The following is a 17,039-nucleotide window of genomic DNA, read 5'->3' as shown; positions in this document are numbered from 1 at the left end:
ACAGCAGATCAGGTAGCATCCAAGGAGCAGGAAAATCCACATTTCGAGCAAAAAACCTTCATTCCTGATGAAAGGCTTTTGCCCGAAATGTCAGTTTTCTTGCTCCTCGGATGCTGCCTGACTTGCTGTGCTTCTGTACCTGGGTAGTTCAGTCCAGAACTAGTTGGGGGTTCAGCAGCAGACTGTGTGAACAGGGTCTCTCTCCCCTTCTGCCCTTCTAACTTCAACCTGTAAGCATCTGTTCCCTTTATACTAGTTTTTAAGGGGTTTGCTTATTGGGACTGTTGTGTGTATTCAGAACAGCATATTTAAGTCTAGTTTGGATAGACTGTGTTCTGTAGGGGTTCTTTATTCTGTTCTTTATGTTTTATTGTGTAATTTTGTGAATACATTTTTGTCTGTTTTAAACCTGCTCATCAGTCTTGCTAGAAATGTGTTGCTGGAAAAGCGCAGCAGGTCAGGCAGCATCCAGGGAACAGGAGAATCGACGTTTCGGGCATAAGCCCTTCTTCAGGAATGGGGAAAGTTTGTCCAGCAGCCTAAGATAAAAGGTAGGGAGGAGGGACTTGGGGGAGGGGCGTCGGAAATGTGATAGGTGGAAAGAGGTCAAGGTGAGGGTGATAGGTCAGACTGGGGTGGGGGCGGAGAGGTCGGGAATAAGATCTCAGGTTAGGAAGGGGTGCTGAATTTGATGGATTTGACTGAGACAGGGTGGGGGGGAGGGGAAATGAGGAAACTGGTGAAATCCGAGTTCATCCCTTGTGGTTGGAGGGTTCCTAGCCGGAAGATGAGGCGTTCTTCCTCCAACCGTCGTTTTGTTGTGGTCTGACGATGGAGGAGTCCAAAGACCTGCATATCCTTGGTGGAGTGGGAGGGGGAATTGAAATGTTGAGCTACAGGGTGGTTGGGTTGGTTGGTCCGGGTGTCCCAGAGGTGTTCTCTGAAACACTCCGCAAGTAGCCGGCCTGTCTCCCCAATATAGAGGAGGCCACATCGGGTGCAGAGAATGCAATAGATGATATGTGTGGAGGTGCAGGTGAATCTGTGGCGGATATGGAAGTTTCCTTTGGGGCCTTGGAGGGAGGTGAGGGGGGAGGTGTGGGCGCTCCCCCTCCCACTCCACCAAGGACAACATTTCAATTCCCCCACCCACTCCACCAAGGATATGCAGGTCTTTGGACTCCTCCATCGTCAGACCACAACAAAACGACGGTTGGAGGAAGAACGCCTCATCTTCCGGCTAGGAACCCTCCAACCACAAGGGATGAACTCGGATTTCACCAGTTTCCTCATTTCCCCTCCCCCCACCCTGTCTCAGTCAAATCCATCAAATTCAGCACCGCCTTCCTAACCTGAGATCTTCTTCCCGACCTCTCCGCCCCCACCCCAGTCTGACCTATCACCCTCACCTTGACCTCTTTCCACCTATCACATTTCCGACGCCCCTCCCCCAAGTCCCTCCTCCCTACCTTTTATCTTAGCCTGCTGGACAAACTTTCCCCATTCCTGAAGAAGGGCTTATGCCCGAAACGTCGATTCTCCTGTTCCCTGGATGCTGCCTGACCTGCTGCGCTTTTCCAGCAACACATTTCCAGCTCTGATCTCCAGCATCTGCAGACCTCACTTTCTCCATCAGTCTTGCTAACTTACTCCAGTTAATTTTCGGTATACATTTACCAAAACAAATTGCAAAGTTATGATTAGATTCCCTACAGCATGGAAACAGGCTCGGCCTGACAAGTCCACACAGACCCTCCGAAGAGTAACCCACCCAGACCCAATTCCCTCTGACTAATGCACCTAACACTATGGACAATTTAGAATGCCAATTCACCTAACCTGCACATCTTTGGACTGTGGGAGGAAACCAACTTAGACATGGGGAGAATGTGCAAACTCCAGACAGACAGTCACCCAAGGCTGGAATCAAACCTGGGACCCTAGTGCTGTGAGGCAGCAGTGCTAAACACTGAGCCACCATACCACTCCTAATGGCCTGGGCTGCCTGTTTAAGAATGTTTTGAGTGGTATGTCTTCGTCCACAACAGTAGCAAGGGTGTGGAACACCTTACCAACTTTAAGGGCATTTAAATGGTCATTGGATAAACATATGGATGATAATGGATTAGTTTAGGTTAGGTGGGCTTTAGATTAGTTTCACAGGTGGCACAACTTCGAGGGCTGAAGGGTCTGGACTGCGCTGTAATGTGCTATGTTCTATATTCTATCTAAAGGAGGCTCAGTGAGCTGGAATTGATTGGTATAGATCTATCCCATTCTTTTGTAGGTAATCTACAATCTCGCACATTCTGACCTGGAGGGTTTAGGGTCAGTCACCATAGATTCACAGAGTCAGAAAGCACAGAAACAGGCCCTTTAGTCCAACTCATCCACCCTGACCAGACATCTCAACATCCTTTCTCTGGAAAAAGACCTTCAATCTTTTCTGCACCCTCTCAAGGTTACAACATCCTTTCTCTGGAAAAGCGACCAGGACTATATGCAATATTTCAAAAGTGGCCTCATCAGATCTCAATCTGGCCTAGTTCCATTTGCCAGCAATTGGCCCATACCCTCTAAACCCTCCCTATTTACCCATCCAAATGCCTTTTAAATGTTTAATTGTACCAGCCTCCATCACTTCCTCTGACAGCTTATTTCATACATACAAAGCACTCTGCATGAAAAGATTACCCCTCAGGTCATTTTTAAATCTTTCACCTCTCACCTTTAACATCTTTCCTCAGGAAAAAGACCTTCAATCTTTTCTGCACCCTCTCAAGGTTACAACATCCTTTCTCTGGAAAAAGACTTTCAATCTTTTCGGCATCCTCTCAAGATTACAGCATCCTTTCTCTGGAAAAGTGACCAGAACTATATGAAATATTTCAAAAGTGGCCTCATCAATGTCCTGTACAGCCGCAATATGACATCCCAACGCCTATGCTCAATGTTTTGACCAATGAAGGCAAACGTGCCAAACACCTTCACCACCCTGTCTTCCTGCAATTTCACTTTCAAGGAATTATGCACCTGCACCACAAGGTCTCTATGTTTGGCCACAATCCCCAGGGCTCTACCATTAATTGTGCCCTGGTTTGCCCTACCAAAATGCAACATCTCACATTTATCTAAATTAAACTCCATCTGCCACATCTCGGCCCATTGACCCATCTGATCAAGGTACCGTTGTACCCTGAGGGAACCTTCTTCAGAGTCCACTACACCACCTATTTTGGTGTCACCTGCAAACGTACGAAACATACCTCCTATATTCACATCCAATTCTTTTATACAAATGATGAAAAGCAGTGGACCCAGCACCAATCCTTGTGGCACATGACTGGCCACAGGCCTCTAGTCGGAAAAACATCCCTCCCCCACCACCCTCTGTCTTCTATGTTCAAGCCAATTTTGAATCCAATTGGCTAGCTCCCCCTGGATCTGATGTAGTTTAATCTTACTAAGCGCCAGTCAGTTTGATTGAGTTAGCTGATCTGAGCTGAGGAGAGGTAACTGACATTAAATGATGTGACTATTGCTCATGGCAACAAACAAGTTTATTTGCATGTTGGGTTTTTGAATGCTCTACCCTTAGTGCCACTTGCTTATGAAAACTTCACCTGGGTTAGAGATTGCATTTCCCTTAATAATCTTCTCTTGAGTTATAAATATTAACAGTGCAGTTGTTCAACACGACCTTAAAATATTGGCACTGATATCCAGTAAAGTACTTTTCCTTGTTGTCCTATTTCCTTTAAAGAAGTTACAGCACCAGGCTTTATTGGCAAAACTCAAAGAGTGCACAACTGATTTATAATTGTTTTATAAACATGCATACTACTTTAATCATTCAAAATTAAAGATGTAACATTGCAGAACTCATATTATGCAAACATAGGTATTGTGCAAACTTGTTTAACTGTTAAGTGCTCTATGTAGATAATATAAAGTGATATCAGTTATGTGCTTACAAAACAAAGAATAAAAAAAACACAATTTAGTAACCAATAAGCACACACACCTAGATTCCACAAACAGTAACATGATAATAATCAAATAATCTGTTTCAATAGCAATGGATAGCACATTGTGAAAAATTCCCTGCTCTTTTCCCTACAGTTGTTTGAGATCTTTTACACTTACCTTTGCAAGTCAATGAGGCACCAGTTTTATGGACCCATCTGAAATACAGTACCCTTAACAGTGCAGTCCTCCTTAAATTTGACATCGGTACAACAAACTAGATTTGTACTCAAGTCTCTAAATACAGAATTTTCTGAGGCAAGAGTGCTATATCCAAATTACACCTCACAAGCTAACAAAAATGATCCACTTCTGCAGTGTTATAGATCGTATAAAAAGCATAAACAATCCCTTTTAATATGAATTTGCTTTCAGTTTCATTTAAGAGACTACAAGATTCAATTGGGATAATCAACCTTTTCTATTAATATGACAACAGTAACACACATTTCCACTGTACTTTAGTGGAATAAAAATCCTGAGGCAGTTCACATGACTATAATCAGATAGAAATTTATGTTGCTTCAAAAATGGGGAATTCTGGAGGGGTGACAAAATCCTTGGCTAAATGATGGGTTTTAAGGAGTAATGGGAGATGAAGAGACAAAGTGCAGAAAGGGAATTTTACAGAATACAGGACTGGAACAGCTGAAGGCATCACTGCCAATTACAAGTTGTCTAAAGGGAATGGGAATTCATACAAGAAAGCAAAATTGGAATAATGCAGAGGTCTCGAAGGATTATTGGACTGGAAAAGTTTCAGAGATAGGAATGGAAAAGGTCATGATGAGAATTAAACATGAGGATAGGAATATTTATTTTGAGCTGTGTCTTCAGCTTAGTTCAGGTGAGCTGGTCAGTGTAGAAATGAAATCTTCCATTTGGTGTGTTTCTGCATGTAGTGGGACATTCTCATGCCTTGCTGTCTAGATTGTAGTCCGGCTTGACATGGTCACAAACAATAATCAAGTGATATATGTGAAATGTAAGTGATGTAAATGTAACAGAAAAAAATGAATGGGAAGTGGAAGGGAAAGTGAGCAGATGTCCCTACCCTTGATGATAAAATTATTGACATGAATATTGGGTGAACAAAGGACCAAAAACCATGCCCTTCACAATTGAAAAGCTTTTCAATACTCACTCTTTTATGTCATGCATGGAGAATGGTCACTTGAGAGAAGTACCAGAAAGGAGCAGAAATTCTGAGAAGATGCTGTCTGAGCCTCCAATAACACTTCCTCAATAACTTCTACCATTGTGAAGGACAGTAACACCATAGGGGCACAATTCTTCCAACTCCAAATTCCCCTTCAAAATAATATCCCAACATGACTTGGGTATATTTCTTTATTTGCTACTGTGCCAAAATCCTGACATTCTCTATCTAACAATATTTTGGAAATGCCAGTCTCGTGTTCAAAGGGAAAAAAAAGCCCATCATTAGCTTTCTCGGTCAGCAGAGGCTGCCAGCTTTATACCAATAAAATAATAAAAGAAACAAAAATAAGAGCACAGACAGGTAGAAATAACCAAAAGGCTACTCAGTTCATATACTCCGTCATGCATCCCTTTGCGAGATCTGGTAATCTACTTTCCTTTGCATCAGGCCTCAGTCCAAGCTTATATCTTTCCATTTCCTATGTATCTACATCTCTCAGTTGTACAACATTAGGAATTCATGAGGCTTTGCAGATAAATATTAAATGTTGTTGGAGAGCTGCAGTTTTGTGTGCAATCAATTCTGAAATATGTTCACAGATTCTTCAATGGTATTTAACCATTTAGAGTAAATACAATGCGAAAAAACAAATGTAAAACTTTCTGTGAGGGCAGTGAATGCCAATTGTGATCGAGCGCAGTGCTTTTTTTTTCTTGCTGCTTTATTACTAGGCCAAGACCTTTTTGTAAAGAACACTACCAATCATTTTTGTGGTAGCAGTTGTGATGTAAGTCTCATGTTAAGAAAACATGCCCTAAGTCAAGGATTTTGCTGGAGCAATTTGTCTGGTTTCAATCAGCAATAGTAGCCCATTTTGTAAATGGTTTAGATTTCTGAGATATAATCAAGGAATTAACCAGATTGTCTAATTAAGTCTCATTGCGTCCCTTTCTGTGCAGACTGTTGGTCCCACACCAGATCGATTGATAGTGGAGTTTTGTTTTAGCCCCAAAGCACACAGTAACTCATGCAGAAAGGATAGGGATAGTGCAAGAAAAATGCCTGACGGAAAGGTATCACAGAAAGATGGAGAGCTCTGACTCAGGGCTGCCCCTGACCTAGCCTCATTAACTAGTTAAAGTCAAGCAAATAAATTGTCCTCAGTGAAATCTAACCTGTAATTGCAGTCAAGTGGGCTGTAAACAGTTTCTAAATAGTGATTAGGCAGCCAACGGCTTTAAGTCTGTCAGCAGATTTTTTGCACCTCTTTTGTGTGGCCTTATCGTTTTCAAAAAGATCAGAGGTCCACGTGCTCAGGACAACCCAGATTGTCCTCGGTGAGGATAACGACCCCTTCCACAAGCCCAAAGCCTCTGTCTGGGCTAAACTTGGCTTTTCCCAAGAGCAGCATAACGATGTTAATGGAAGAGAGAGAGAGAGAGGAAATGTTCTGCTAATGTGGAGAATTTCTGGACTGCTTTCTTTCTGAAGGCTGTTTGTCAGGGAAAGGAAATTGGTGGCTCGATGAAATATGAGCATCTGCAGCTGTGGTACTTTAAATACAGACCTTCTAAGCACATTGGAACTTCAATTTGAGTAGCCAGATGCAGAAAGCCTTCCCCACTTCACACAGGTTGCGTGCTGTGGTTTCAGGTCTGGCTTTCAGGTGATTATAAAAATCTATGAAATGTCATTTTTAAGGACCAAAATTCATGCTCTTGGCATGTAAATAATAGAAGCCTTTTTGTCCAGATACTGCTGTTGCAGTGTCAGGCTGAATTACTTTCAAAAAGAGTACTGTAACACTATCTAACCAAGTTTTGTGCTGCAGTAAATGGTCTGCAAGCAAAGCTTGCACCACAGTCCTTAGGAAACGCAACTGGAGGAAAATAACTAAAATCTATCGTGTTACTGTGCCTCATGCTCTGGAAATACATAGGCAGACAGACCAAAGAGGGTGTCAGCTTTTCCAGCACATGCCTAATTTCATTTGTAATTCTGAGATCAAACACCTCAATGATCAAAAGTCTTTTTTTTTATTGCATGTTTCCATTCAACTGAAAGCAGTATGTTTTAAAATTGATCTAAAATGATGAAGGCCATATGCGACAATTACTCCATGTGTGACCAGTTATGCAATCTGTTATGAAATAACAATTTTTTTTCAGAAATGTGGGAGCTACACCGGTATTCTTTTTGATTTTAGGTTGAACCTGATGCTGCACGGTTAACTGTTCATTTGACTGAATGCTGGCATTCCTGATGAATACCAACTTTCTTTTTTAGCTCCATGTGCAATTATAATTGATCCTACTTAAATACCTGATGAATACATAAACACTTCAAACCCTGAAGGCAGTGTCACCCTGCTAACGGAGAGCGAGAAACTGTGAAGTCATGGCAACATTTGAACCTGCTACTTATAGTGACCACTTTATTCAACATGGCAATGCTCATCAGCCATAAACTTGTTGATGCTACTTTTAAAGAGGTTAAACAGTGTAAATTTTCCACAGAAAATTACCCCATGGTCTACATTTAGAAACTATACACATCAAGAGAATATAGCCCTGAATAAATACCATGGTGCATAGCTTCAATCAAATTGATGGTAAGATAATTAGGTGTAGCCTCAGTAACTTAGAATTAGAGTAGCATAAAACAATAACTAGGCTAAACAATGATAGAGGAAGATTTTTTTTAATGCATTGTCTTCTTTGGTCTGGAAGACACTGTTTCAAAGGGTAATGGATTCAGATTCAGTAGCAGCATTTGAATGTGTATTGGATGAGAAAATTAATATTATCTACTGTGTTGTAGAGAGATTAGGACTAAACAGATATCTTGGTCAAAGAACCAGAACCAACATAATGGACGAAGTGGCCTTTTTCTGTACTGTATCATTCTATGAGTCCTGACCTGGTGATACTCTGCTGGAAAATGAGTAAAAATGAACCTTGGGTGGCAACAGATCTCATTTCACACTCCTTTATAAGGCCATACTTCAGGTACAAACTGAAAAAAGTGCGCCAAAACTAAATAACAACTGAATTATTAAGATTCTCAAAATGGGCAGTACTTTCTGAATCATGAATCGGCACATTGCTGTTTCTGCTACAGCAAAAATCACTGTGATCCAGTCTCAGTTAACATTAAGCAGAAAGTACCCAAGAACTGTCTAATTGTGAAATTAAGTTGATGGAGAGCATTTACATTGTTCCATTACAAGTGTAGTTAACAATATGTGAAGTGAGACGTGGGGAGGGGTGGGGATTATAGAATAGGCACCTATAATTTGTTAATAATTTGCTGTTCCTGGAGAGAAGTGACATTTTGCTCATTACTAATATTGAAAAGAAAAGCACAGAGGCTTGGCCATTCTGTTCATGCAAGTATGGTTTATTCATATTTTTTAAAAAGCTTACTGTGGTATTTTATGTTCAGTGAATATGCATTTCGCAACAAAATATTTTACTTTTTTTAACATCAGTTAATTATGGATATAAAATTAAGGCAGTTGGTGAGAAATTAAGATGACTGTTGGAGGGTGTGAGGGAGATTAACTCCAGAGAGGGGAATAAAACTGAGTAATTCAAAGACCAGGTTTAATTTTAGAAGAAAGGCTGAAATTTCACCTCTTTATTAATTTGTAGCTTTCAGACATAGACAAAGTCTTATGGTCTGCAACATTTTTGCAATGGCTGTAAGCATGAGTGATGTAAAAAAAGCCAACAGTACAAATATTGCCTAGCTCCACACAAGCAATGTCTAATATATCCATATCAATTTTTATTTTCATTTGAAAGAACCTTTTTTAAATGTCTCTGTGAATAATAAGGTAAGAGGCAGAATCGTGGTCATAGAAAGCTACAACACAGTAAAAGGCCCTTCCTTCGATCCATCACCTCTGCACCAGTCCAAAACAACCACCTCACTATTCTCAGAAATTGCTTGAAAAGCTCAGCAGGGCTGGCAGCATTTGTGAAGAGAAATCAGGATTAATGTGTCCGGTCCAATGACCCTTTCTCAGAACTGACCTGTTACATTAACTCTGATTTCTTTTCACAGACACTGCCAGACCTACTGAGCTTTTCCAGCAATTTCTGTTTTTGTTTCTTATTTATAGCATCTGTAGTTCTTTCAGTTTTCACCTAACTATTCTAATCCATTCACCTTTCAAGACTCTTTAGCGCCGCATAACTATATAAACTGTTTTTTATGGGGAAAAGATAGATCCTATGAGTAAAACAAACATTTCTCTTAGCATGTTCTATGATTAAAGGCACCTTAGGAACATTTTGCCAACAAATTAAAAATATTGTAAACATTTTGGAATGCCCAATGTGAGAGTTATTTTCTCTCTCTCAGTTTCAAAAAATAATGAAGCCATGGCTCAGTCCCTCAATTCATATCCTTGAAAAAGCTTTGCTATGTATATTTTTAAATACCTCTCTAACAATACAAATAGCCTTTACTTGGTAGGGTGTATTGAAGTCACAGGGGTGTATGATATAAGTGACATTTTCCAGTTCTCTGCCTTGCAATATTGCAGAGAACATGCAAAATGAGCAAAAGGATTTAAATGACATGTCGCTAACAGCATTAACAAACATTTGCAAATAAAATATTGTTCAAATAGAATGAAATATTGTGGAGACAATATTAAAGTTACACTTTCTGACAGTTACACTTTCTGACAGTTACACTGTGTCCATGTTCTGCTGCTTCAAGTTATCTTATCAGTTTGTAGCATGACAATCAACGGCATTATAAATGCATCATTGTTAAATATATACCTCTGTTTAACTTGGCACATGCGTTGTATGAGTTATAGGAACACACAGTCCAATGAGGATGTTTTTAAAAGTAATGAACCACTGGCTTTTTTTTCCTTAAGTAAAAGAATAGCTCTTTCTATCCAATCCACTTTTGAACAGATTTTTCCATCTGCAGGTTTAATAAATGTTAAAATTATAATCTGTTAAAAAAAAAGATGATCAGAATTTGCTATAAATGCCTGGAGTCATTCCTCTTTTTACTATTCTCTGCTCAATTAGATAACCACATGGAGCAGACACTATGCTTTTTTTTCTGTGCAGTTGCTCCTGAGAGAGACAGCAGCCGCCTCAAGGCCCAAAGCACTGGGATGTTCTCAAGTGTCTGAGCAGCAAAGTTTTGGTTCATCCCTTCAGTTGCACTTTTGCCTCCCTCTCAGGGACTCCTCTGCAAGGGCAAGGGTTAGATTTCCTCTATTGAGTGAGAGTTAGACTGATGTCAACAAGGTGGCCACAAAGATAGACTGACGAGGGAAGCTTCCATGGTCCAGCAGACAATAGTCACTAAATCTAAACATCAGATGATTCCTGTTGGTGCTTAAATAGAAACTAACTCCTGTCAAAAAAAATGGTATTGTTTTTTCCAATTAACCCTTTGCTTTCATTTGGTTAATTTAACTGCATTTATTTGACTGCTAGGTTATGATCCTGTCAATGTTTCAAAAGATCAGAATTAATTATCCTCCCTTTAAAGAACAGATCTTACAGATGGCAAATATATTTGGAGCTGTTTCATAAAATCTTAAATCCACTTGAATTGAATGAGGACAGAATTTTCCTTTAGTGTGCAGTTGATACAGTATGCAAGCAAAATATATTTTTTAAATCACTGTGCTAAGAATAAATGCACTGCTTTTCTTTTCTCGTGTTGCCCAAATGCTAATTATTTACTGTAGGAATATGCTAAGTTGTGGGAGCCAACAGGAGTCAGAGATAGAAAATAGAAGTTCCGAATGGTAACATTTTTCTTTACCTGATAGAAGTTGTTCTGGACAGTCGTGGTTCAGTGGCAACAGTCCTGGCTCTGATTCAGAAAGTTCAGGTCACACTCCAGAGATTTCAGTACAGAATTTAAGCTGATACTTCAGTGTTGTACTATGGGAGGCTGCACTGCCAGAGGTGCTGCCTTTCAGATGCAATGTCAAAGTGTTATCTCTCAGATAATAATAAAAAGTCCAGTACCATTATTCAAGGAGGAACAGAAAAGTATAAATAACTAGTTCTGACCAGTGTCTAGCCTTCATCTGAAAACAGGTGAACTCGTTGTGTATTTCATTGCTGTTTGAACAAGCTTGCGATGTGCAAATTGGTTCCTGTGTTTCCTTCATTACCACATTGACTATAATTTGACACTATTTTATTTGCAATAAAGCACTTTGACACAGCTTGTGAAATGTACGTAAGTCCAAGTTTATTATTTCTTTTGTTTACATACACTTTGGTTTTGCAAAGTCCTTGTCAGTTTTTAGACAATATTGCAAAAAACCTTTGGTTCTTAATTTACGATGAATGGTAAAACCAATTACAAAAGTAGCAACTGACATTATTTTGAGTTTTATATTCCTCTGTATGGCATTTTCAGATATGGAGGCATTTTGTTTATCATATTAATAGGAAAAAACATTTTTTTCTAGCCCTTAAGATAGAATTTATCATTAGCATACAATCAGAAAATATTGTATGAATGCAAAAAATAAGCCCTTTGAAGGCTGCATGGTTATGATGTTAAGGAAGAGGAAAATTGGAACATTTCAGAAAATGAAGAGATTGTCAAATAATATCTTTATTTTTCTTGAGCGGTGAGCTTTTCTGAGTTTTGTTGGCTTTGCTGGGATGACTGCATTTGGTTTCCACATGGCTCCTAAGCACTTTTTTCAAGTTGTTCCATATGTAACCCATTGGTTCTTATTTCTGGTCATTGGCCTATTAATAGTTGCCCATTTTGCCCCATGACCAAAGTCAGGTCAGACTTCTGAAAAAAGCATTTGTTACTTTTCAAGATTACTAGGAAGAGAGAGAAGGAGAGAGAGAGGGAGGGAGGGAGGGGAGGGGAAAAGTTTAAAAAAAAACCCTCTGGAAACTGGCAAAGTTCAAGACCCAGGCATATGCTGTGCCGCGGTCAGGCTGGAACCTGATCTGACTGTTCTTGGCAATTTTTTTTGTAAGCGTGAAATGTCATAAAGCTATACAGTGATGCCTGCATGAATAGTCCATTTGTTTTTTACCCTGACAGCCTTTTCAACCCTTGACTTGCACAGGAGCCTGAAGCAGTTTACCAGACACTGCAGTGCGCTGTTTCTGCACACGTTAACTATAAAAGTTTGTGTGCAAGCTGCCCCACAGAGCTAAGGTTTTGTCCGCATTTATGAATGTGGCTAAGGTTAACGCTCACTTTATTGACAGCACCTGCTTAGGTTTTACATTTAGGAACTCATAAAGTGCAGCTGAAAAACTCTAGTAACTTGCAAGAAAAAATTAATACTTTTAAAGATTTGAACGGATGACTTTACAGGCAACAATTTGCTGATGTGAAACTTGAATCATGAAGCCTGCCTAAAACATCAACTGATTAGTTAAAGGTTAGTGGATGACATGTTAACTTTTACATCTTTTCATTTGTTTTGGATTGACGTGTGACATATTTATTGGAGCACTAGTATTTGACTGGAGATAATGAAAAGATAAGCATCTGCACCAGCAGTTTCAAATAGCCTCTAATGCCACCAGCAATGGTACTGACACTGAAAGACTTTCAAATGTGAAGGGTTTTAAAACATTTGAACAAGTTTCTCATACTGGACTCTTCAGTGAATGAAGAAATTGTGGTGCATTGCTACATTGGGTACTGCCAAATACATGCTTCTTTTATGCTCGGGGAAAATGATAATGATAAGTTTTGGTGATAAAAATTCCTTTTGGACAGCAGTAATAGGCGTACGGATCCAGTTTCAGTCTGTACTAGATGCCAATTAACATGTAATATTCTTCTTGCTTGGACATTTGTAATTGACAATGCTGAGTCTCTGGCAGCCAAAAATTAACCAGCTATTTTCTTTCTTTTTTATATTCATGCCCTCCTTCACTCCTGAAGGCAGCAAGTCGTGCAGCATGGTTCAATAGACACTGGCAGTCATCCAATATCTCCCACAAGTGACCATTCTTCCTATGTAAGCCTAGACAGTGTGTGTTGGCAGGCTAGTCAACCACAAGGAGGAGGTGGGTATCACAGCAGAGCTCAACCTTCTGACATCTACACATCTGGCTTACAGGAATTAGCACTGGATAGACCATACTGCAATTCAGTTCTGGTTGCCACATTGTAAAAAGGATATTGAGGCACTGAAGATGGTGCAGAAAAGATTTCCAAAGATTATACCAGAAGTGCATGGGTTTGTATATCAGTGAAGGATTGATAGTCTAGGCTCTCTTCTCCTTGGGGAAACAATGTCTGAGGGGGTGATGTGATATAGGTCTTTAAAATAGTGAAAGATTTTGATGGATGGATTCAGGAGGATCCACTTGTGGGGAACAGCATAAGAAGCTAAAAATATAAAATAGGCACCAAAAATCATGTTGAGAATTCAGAAGAAACCTTCCTGAAAGAATGTGAGAATATGAAACACCTTCTCACAAGGAGTGTTTGAAGCAAATAGTGGGGTTGCACTTAAGGGAAAGCTAGACAAGGATTTGAAGGAGAAGGAAACAGATGGTTACGCTGGTAAGTTTAGATGAGAAAAGATGGATGGAGGCTTGAGTGAAGCACAAGTACCATCATGGACTGTTTGAGTCAAGTTACCTGTTTCTATCCCACATCTCCTATGTTCTCCAGCATTGAGGCAAAGACCTTAGCTGTGTTATCTCCATCCTTCACCACAGCTTTACTTTAGGTTGGCAACAGGACTTCTAAAGAAAATGAGATCTTCCCAAAACAAACGTGACTCAACCATTGATCCATCGGCACATTCATGACATTGAAACTGAATATTTAAGAACATAAGAACCACAACATTTCAAAAATCACTTTTTAAAAATGAAAGAAGTAATAGTTTTGATGAAATTGAAGCATGTCTATTTTTCATGACTCGAGTTGCCATGATGTCTATTGACAAACTCTCAATCCCAAGTACATTGTCAGGTAAAGGGGAGAATTCATCACTATTGGAGAGATCTCATGTTCAGTGACCAGAATCAGATACACTGTTAGGTTTTGAACTGCATTTTGAGATGCTCATGTCTTATGGAATCGACGGAAATTTTAGCTGAGGTGACACCTTAACTGGGAAATATGGAATTGAATAAATATTGTTTAAACTTCCTCTAATAATCACAAATTCAACATCAACAAATAGTTGATTGGGTAAAAGCAGTGGTATGAAGTGAAGCAGATTAGGGTTGATCCTCACAAGGGCAAGAATTGTGCTGTTGCAAGTTGCTTTGCTTGAAGGTATCACTAGAAGGCAATAAGTTTCTTCTCTGTCATTTCAGGATTGTAAATGCTACTTACCAGTACATCCAGTAGCCCAAGCGAAGACACAACCTTGAATTTCTCTTGGTTGAAAGCATCAATATAGCTCTCTGTCCATGAAGAATGCAGTTAAGATGTGATTGAAATGGTTGTAGTGTTCACATAACGAGGAACAAATGTTGCCAATTACACTGCACGAATTGGAGGCATCGAGGCTACATTTCACTGACTGTGGCATCAAGGAGCCCTAGCAAAAATTGAATCAATGGTTATCAGGGGCAAACACTCTACTGGCAAGTAGGAAGATGGTTATGGTTGTTGGAGGTCAGCCATTTCACCTCCAGAGCATCTCTGCAGGAATTTTTCAGGGTCATGTCATAGGTCCAACCAACTTCATGATCTTCCCTCCATCATAAGGTCAGAAGTGGGGATGTTCACCAATGATTGCACAACGTTTAGCACTATTTGTGACTCTTCAGATACTGAAGTAGTCCATGTCCAATTGAAGCAAGGCCTGGACAATATCCAGGCTTGGGCTAAAAAGTGGCAGGTTAGATTCACACCACAAACATGCCATGCAATTACCATCTCCTCTCAGAGACGAAATAATTATTGTTCCTTAACATTTAATGTCATTCCATCACTGAATCTCATATTATCAAAATTCAGGGAATACTATTGACCAGAAACTCAACTGAATCAACCATATAAATATGAGGCTTTGGATTTTGAGTGAATAACTCATGTGCTGACTCCTCAAAGCCTCTCCACCATTTATAAAGCACGAGTGAGGAGTGTGATAGAATGCATCTGGATGAATGCAGCTCCAAAAACACTCAAGAAGCTTGACACCAACCAGAACAAAGCAGTCCACTTGACTGGCACGACTTCCATAAACATCGACACCGTCCACCACCAACACTCCGCAGCAGCACTGTGTACCATCTACAAGATGAATTGCAGAATTTCATCAAATCTCCTAAACCCACCACTATTTCCATTTCAAAGGAACATTACCAACTGCAGACTTCCCTCAAGCTACTCACCATCCTGACTTGGAAATATATCACTGCCTTTTCTGTGTCATTAGTCAAAACCTTCCCTAATGACTTTGTGGGGCTATCTCTATGACATGAAAAGCGGTAGTTCAAGAAGGCAGCTCACCATCACCTTCTCAAGGACAAAAGGAAGGACAATAAATGCTAGGTCAGTCAGTGATACCTACATCCCATGAGTGAATAAAGCAAAGCAAATAAAAATGTGTTGCTTTGGATAAAGTATGTGGGTGATACAATTGAATACAACAAAACTGTGTAGCCATTCCATATTCCTCTCATTATGCAGTGGAAGGTGAGGGTGGAACTGCAGACCATACAAATACACAATAACAAAGCTGTGATTCATAGTGAACACACTGCATAAATTACCTGCTTGAGGTATCTGTAGGGAGCGCCATGGAATGATTCAGGAACAGCAGGAGATGTAACAGCTGTGTGACTGCTTTCATGCTAATCAAGAATCTGCAGAGGATTTCCTTATAAGTGTGCTAGATGTGCAGATATGATCAATGATTTAAAGGAGGGTACAGAGCATCAACTCAGGGGCAAACTGATCTTTCTTTCATTGTTCACTGCAAATACTGTGACATCGATGCCTAGAAAGTCTTTTCAATGACATTAGACACATCTGTCTTTGAGATAGATTGAAGGTCTGCCTTAAAGATCTGAGCTGTAAATTTTCCCTTGGCTACATTGGTTTCTTAGTGTTATTCATCCAATAATAAAAAGCATGAAATTTAAAAGACAAATTATTATGATCATGGTGAGTTTCCATGATCTTTTGAGCAAGTTTAAAACTCACCACATTAGAACTAACTTATAAAAATGTCTCACTCCCAGTTAAATTATTCACCATTGAGAGTTGCACTTAATTCCACTTATTTGCAGAAATGTTTAGACCCAAAAATCAAATAGACACCTTTTAAAAGGTTATGAATTTCTAATTTACTCAAAAATAGATTCTTGTATTCCAGTATAACTTTCAAATGATTCTGTGTATTTTTGATGTCAGTTTCATTTATTTCAAATCAGGCTAGTTACAGACAGTGAACAAGATACTGAACAGCAAACTAATTATTTTGATAAATCCATTTTCAGTCATAGCAATCAAACTGCTATGAACTACCAATCTTAGAATATATTTTTAAGCATATTTGCTTCACAAAAAAATTCCATGATATTTTTAAGATTGGTAGTTCATAGCAGTTTGATTGCTATGACTGAAAATGGATTTATCAAAATAATTAGTTTGCTGCCTGATTCATGGCAATTTCTACATTTGGCTATAAGCAAAAACAATTTGTGCAGAAATTGGAGAAAGAAAAAAAATTTTTTAAAAATTCAATTTGGGGAGCAATGTTCACCCGGATCAACAGTTAGAGCCAAAATTTACTAAAGACCTGCTTGTTCTGCTAAACGGTTTGAAATTCTTTATTTCAAACATTTTTCCAGTGATTTTGCAATGATTTGGCTGATTTCCACTAAAACACACA

Source organism: Chiloscyllium plagiosum, unplaced genomic scaffold, assembly GCF_037043375.1.
Source record: "Chiloscyllium plagiosum isolate Xiang-an unplaced genomic scaffold, Cpla_swu_hap1 HiC_scaffold_17, whole genome shotgun sequence".
Taxonomy (NCBI): Eukaryota; Metazoa; Chordata; class Chondrichthyes; order Orectolobiformes; family Hemiscylliidae; genus Chiloscyllium; species Chiloscyllium plagiosum.
This window is presented reverse-complemented; position numbering follows the sequence as displayed.